Raw genomic sequence first — 6706 nt, 5'->3', positions numbered from 1 at the left:
ACCAATTACATGCTCACAATCATATGTTCTCCCTGCACAATAGAATTTCATAGCAACTAATTCTTTTATGTCTTCTCAACACTCAACTACACTCTATATAACTCTGTTGGCCACTTTGGTTTTCCATTCAATCTTCATAAGCTCACAGCCATTTTCAGTATTAGATTAACCACTAAACCTCATTGATTACTTTGAGCGGTAAGCAATGAAGCTTGAAGTCCAAGTTATCTCGGAAGAGACCGTCAAACCCTCATCTCCAACCCCTCAACATCTCCACCACTACCAGCTTTCCTTCCTCGATCAGCTTCAACCTCTAGTTTTCATGCCTTTGGTTTTTTACTACCTAAATCACAGGGAAGCTAATCTCCACAATGTAGAACAAAGTGACCGGATTAAGAAATCCTTAGCGGATGCTTTGACCCGATTCCACATGCTAGGGGGATGGGTTAAGGAAAATCTTTATATAGATTGCAACGATGAGGGCGTCAACTATGTGGAAGCCAAGGTTAAGTGTAGTCTTTCTGAATTTCTTGAGAGTCCAACCCCTTCTGAGCTCAATAAGTTTCTGCCATTTGAATTGGATGAAGTCAATGAGTTACCCGCAGCAATCCAAGTCACCTTCTTCAATTGTGGTGGGCTTGTGATTAGTGTACTCATGTCCCACAGAATTGTAGACGTCTTATCTTTTGATGATGCCAAAATCATCAGTTAGGTCACTCATTCAATTCGGAGTATTAGACGATCTTGTAGGACTTGCAAGATAAAGGAGAGAAAAATCGAAGAGACCACCGGGTTGTGCCCGGTGGGGGAGCCTTTGATACTTAAGTTAGTATCGATCCATATCTTTCATATATAAATAGTGTTTTGAAGTAGTTTTTGGCATACCTTAGGACTTAGGTAGCTATTGTACATAAATTAGAGTGATTATTACCTTGATTGTAATATTCTTTGTCTTGATGAGAATTTAAGACCTTTGATGGTCGTTGTTGAATGTGTTGAGCAGTTATCTTTGATGACCTACTAATGATGCAAGGTCGTCCATATTAATGGATGACCTTAATGATTTTTCTGGACTCATCATCTTATGAGAAATAACAGAATTGGGAAAATCTAAAATTGTATTGAATAAAATTAGTTTGTTTTCTTATATACAACCTTGGGCTCAACCAATGATAGAAATAGAGCCAACTAAACTAACAAAATGCTAACTACCTTCTCACGTGTAACTATCTAACAGCTCACATGCAAAAATACTAATAATAGAAAACTGTAAACTACAAGTCATATTGAAACAGTATATTTACACAACTGCTAAACTACAACTGCATCAGATATGGCTTCTTGAACTTCATTCACATCCATGGAGTCTTGCTTCCTCTGCTCCAACTCTTCAGCTATTTTGCCTTGATCTTGATACTCCCCCTCAAGATGGACTTTGATAAATGTTGATAAGTCCCCATCATGGATAGAAGTGCAGAAAATTGCTTGTGACTCAATGCTTTAGTGAGCAAATCAGCTAATTGTAACTGAGTTCTAACATGGTTAAGTTTGATAACTTTCTCCAACACCTTATTCCTCACAACATGACAATCTATCTCTTTATGCTTCGTTCTTTCATGAAAAACAGGATTGGAACCTATGTGAAGAGCTGCTTGGCTGTCACAAAATAACAATGCTTCCCTATTGTGATCAAACTGAAGATCCTTTAACAAATATAGAATCCAAACAATTTCACAAGTGGAAATAGCCATTGCTCTATATTCTGCTTCAGCTGAGCATCTAGAAACAGTAGATTGTTTCTTTGATTTCCATGAAACTAGTGAATCACTATTGAATATACAATATTCAGTAACAGATATTCTTGTATCTGGACATGCAGCCCAATCAGAATCAGTAAATCCTTTCACATAAAGCCCTGAACTTGCTAAGAAGAAAATGCATTTTCTAGGTTCATTTTTCAAGTATTGTAGAACCTTAAGTGTTGCCTCAAGATGTGGTTTTATTGGTTTAGCCATGAATTGGCTTAACTTATGCACTGCATAAGTAATTTCAGGCCTTGGATGCTCAGATATAGTAATCTTCCCACCAATCTTCTATACTGCCCTGGATTATCAAGCAATGAACCTTGATGTTTACTAAGCTTCAAGTTTTGATCCATGGGAATTTTGACAGGTTTGCAACCAAGTAGTCCTGCATCCTCCAAAATCTCAAGGGAATATTTTCTTTGACATAAAGAAATGCCTTTATCTGTTCTTGCTACTTCCAAACCAAGGAAATACCTCAACTCACCCAGATTCTTCAACTTAAACTTCTGATTCAATAGCACCTTAAACTGATCAACCTACTCTTTATCATTACTTGCAATGAGAACATCATCTACATATACCAATAAAACAATGAAAGAAGTCCATTGCTGCTTGGTAAAGAGAGAGTAGTTTGCTTTAGATTGAGTGAAACCAAGCTGAATTAGTGTAGTGGAGAATTTAGAGAACCATTGTCTAGAAGCCTGTTTAAGACCATAGAGGGACTTGTTTACCTTGCATACAAGCTGCTCTCCATGCCCCCCCTTGCTGTGAAAGCCAGGTGGAAGGGCCATATACACTTCTTCATGTAAGTCACCATGAAGAAATGCATTATTGACATCAAGTTGGCTAAGGAACCAACCTTTCACAGCAACCACTGCAAGAACACACTTGACAGAAACCACTTTTGCAACAAGACTGAAAGTCTTAAGATAGTCTAGACCCTTCTTTTGAGTAAATCCTTTGGCAACCAACCCAACCTTCTACCTCTCAATAGACCCATCTGCCTTGTACTTAATCCTATAGACCCACTTGCATCCTATAGGGTGTTTGGCAGGAGGTAAAGGTGTGATAGTCCAAGTGTTATTGGTTTCCAAAGCAACAATTTCAGCATCCATGACATCTTGCCATTTAGGGTCACAGACTGCTTATGAGAAAGATGTAGGTTCTGTGGTAGTGCTAATGGAACAACAAAAGGATTTGTAGGTAGGTGATAAATTGGCATAAGAGAGAAAAGAAGAAAGAGGATGGGAAGTACCTGGTTGGGACTGACTAGAAATGGATGTTGAGGAGACCAAATTACAATGGTAAGCCTTAAGATAAGAGGGAGGCTTACAAATCCTAGTAGACCTTCTAGGAACATCAGGAAGCACAACTGGATTAGGAGAGATATTATGATCAAGAGCATTAGAGGTAACATGATCAAAAGCATCAGGAAAAGCTTGATCATCTAAATCAAGATCATGATGAAGCTGTATAATAGAATCAGCACTGACAGATGATGTATGATCAAGAAAGACAGATGGAATGGAAGGAATGTTAGGCAAAGGAATCAGATCAATGGAAGGAAGGGAAGAGTTTGAAGCAAAAGGGAAAACCTTTTTCATGAAACACTACATCCCTAGAAATGAAAATGGAGTGAGATTGAAGATCAAACAATTTGTAACCTTTAATATTGAAAGGCTAGCCTAAGAAAACTGACTTTCTAGCTCTAGGAGTAAACTTGTGCCTATGTGGAGTAACATTAATAGCAAAACAAAGGCAGGCAAAAGTCCTTAAGTGAGAATAAGAAGGAACTTGATGAAAAAGGACCTTATAAGGAGACTTATGTTGCAGGAAAGGGGTAGGAAGTCTATTGATCAAATAGACAGCTGTTAGAACACAATCACCCCAGAAAACAAGAGGGAGATTGGATTGAATTTGTAAGGCTCTAGCAGTAGCCAAAATGTGCTGGTGTTTTCTCTCCATAACTGAGTTTTGTTGTGGAGTATACACACAACTTTGTTGATGAATGATGCCTTTAGAACTATAGAAATCAACCATATTGAATTCCAAGGTATTATCAATTCTAATGGACTTGATAGAAGTATTAAATTGAGTATGTACCATATTGTAAAATGAAACAATCAAAGGCCTAACTTCTAATTTAACTTTTAAAAGGAAAACCCAAGTAGCACTTGATGCATCATCTACAATGGTAAGAAAATATCTATGTCCAACAGTAGTAGGAACAGAAAATGGACCCCAAACATCCCTGTGAACAACATCAAATGAATGAACAACTCTTTTATTATCAAAAGGAAAAGGCTGCCTCTTTTGCTTAGCCAAAGGACATACATTGCAATCTTTAGTACAACAATTTTGTAAGAAAGGAAAAAGATGACTCAAAGAATGAAGGTTCATATCAGATGGGTGTCCTAGTCTAGAATGCCATAAGAAATACAAGTTGGCATGTGAAACAGAAGAAGAAAAAGCAGTGAAGGAGCTAAACTTATTTTGTGAGAAGAAATTCATCAAGAGACTTGGAAGCTGTGGAGAGACTTGAACCTTGTAATAGATAAAGTCCATCATGCATTTGGCCCATTCCAATCGTGTTCCAACAAGTAAGGTCCTGTATAAAATAGTAATTGGAAAAAATACAAGACAAAAGGGTTGAGAATGAGTTAATGCACTATCAGATATCAAGTTGAATGAAAAAGAAGGCACACAAAGAACATTTGTTAGGGTAATATGTGGTGAAAGTTTGACTGTACCAACATGAGTCACAAGAGCAGCCTCCCCATTAGGCAGTTCAACCATAGTATGTGTAATTGTAGTAAAAGAAGTCAATAAATATAATGAACACACTATATGATCTGCAGCACCGGTGTCTACAACCCAAGTTTCAACACCAAAAGCTTTTCTATTCACAACCTTGGTAGAAAAGACTGAATGTGAAGAGCAAGAAATAGTACCTGCAACTGCATTAGAAGGCAAAGAAACAACATTGACCATATGAGGTTCCTGAGCTATTGAGGCCTGGTGTACTCCAATTGAAGAAGAACCAATTAAAGAGAGAGGCTGCTGGTACTGATCAGGAGTAAATGTAGGTGCTTGAGCAACAGAAGTATGATCTGTGTTTGGAGCAAAGTAATTTCCTTGGGACTGGTTTGCAACAGTTGAAACTTGATGAGCCATAAAATTCTTGTTCTTGAATTTGTAACCTGGTGGGAAACCATGGATTTTGTAACACTTATCGACAGTGTGACCCAATTTCCCATAGTGAGTGCACATAGGTCCTTCCTTCCCTTTAGGATTGTTGCTTGAACTCTTGGTGGCCAAAATAGTAGACTTAACCCTCACAAAATTGGTGACAGACCTCTGCATCTCCTCTTGAAAGAACAAATAATGTGCCTTATAAACAGAAGGCAATGGATCCATGAGCAAGATTTGTGTTCAGACTTGAGAAAACACATCATTGACTCGCATGAGGAATTTCATTTTAGATGCCTTTTCCTGAAGACTCTTCAACCTCTGGTTGTCGGATAACTCTTGATTGAAGTCGGATAACTCTTGCACACACACACACACACTATTTCCGCCACGAGTTATCTGACTTCAATCCAAATCTTGGGATCACCAACGATAAAATTGTGACCACAAGGCTTGTCTTTGATGCATCTGTTATAGCAGAAATTAGAGAGAAATACAGCTCTGACGACAAGACCATTGAATACCCACGTCCGAGTCGCGTTGAGGCCTTATTAGCTTTCATATGGAGCCGCTTCATGGCTTCTACTCAACCAAAACTAGACCCAGATAAGATATATAGCATTCTTCATGCTGTGAACTTGCGTACCAAGACAGAGCCGCCTCTTCCATATGCGTACTTCGGTAATATTAGCCGATATGTTGTGTCAATACCATCCAGGGACATCGAGGGGGGGCTTTTGTGGCATTATAAAACCAATGAGAGAAGCCATTAAGAAAGTCGACGGGGATTTTGTTAAAATGCTCCAACAAGGTGATGTGTACTTAAAATATGCCAATGAGAACAACTCTAGATTCGTAAAAGGGGTGGAGCTTAAGCTTTCCTTCACTAGCTTGTGCAAGTTTCCTCTATATGAGGTTGATTGTGGGTGGGGAAAACCTGCATGGGTTAGCGCAGCTAAATTCACATTCAAGAATGTAGTTGTCTTCATTTACACAAAATCAGGGGATGTATTGAGGCCTGGTTTCACTTGAAAGAGAAAGATATGGCATATTTCGAAACCTATAAAGAGCTCCTTGCCTATGTTTCTCCAAAGAATGTCGTCTAGGCAAAAGTGGCTTCTATTGTTCTTTCCTTCTGTTATTTTTTTCCACGTTGAATTTCAGTTTGAAAGTGCAAAAATAAATGTTTCCCAAGTTCTCACATTTATCTCAAGTATGACACTCATCTTAAATTTCATTAATTTCTCACTTACTCTGCCTAAAACTTCGACCTCTACTCTTGTAGGAGAACACACGTATACATTTTATAATGGTACTCAAGGTTGGAGTATCCACATTCAAACTTATGTCTAGAATTTGGTCTGTCTGAAGTAGCTAATACAGGAGTAATTATTAGGCGTTTTCGAAATATAGTAACGTAGAATGATAGGATGGAGTATCACCTTACCATGGTCTAGGATTACTCAATAATTTTCCCTTTTAAAGGGAAAAAAAAAATATAATTTCTTGCCATAATTTTCTTGTCTCCAGTGGGGACTTCACGTTTATGTCAGAATAATCTGTTGACTCAAAGGCCAATAACTATTTCACCTTCTTTATTGCTTCCAATGACCATCTCGCTTCATGAATTATATATGATCATTAATCATCTCGGAATGTACGAATAGAATAAGTGAACAACGTAATTTTGGTATTGTAATTATAAATCCAAC

General features: G+C 38.0%; 1 pseudogene; it reads left to right on the top strand.

Moving 5' to 3' along the window:
• Positions 1–205: 205 nt before the first annotated feature.
• On the top strand, positions 206–6100 carry LOC142628990 (stemmadenine O-acetyltransferase-like; annotated as a pseudogene).
• The last annotated feature ends 606 nt before the right edge of the window (positions 6101–6706 follow it).

The sequence above is a fragment of the Castanea sativa genome, chromosome 3, assembly GCF_040712315.1.
Source record: "Castanea sativa cultivar Marrone di Chiusa Pesio chromosome 3, ASM4071231v1".
Taxonomy (NCBI): Eukaryota; Viridiplantae; Streptophyta; class Magnoliopsida; order Fagales; family Fagaceae; genus Castanea; species Castanea sativa.
Note: the sequence above shows the minus strand (reverse complement) of the source record. Positions and strands in the feature narration are given on the sequence as shown.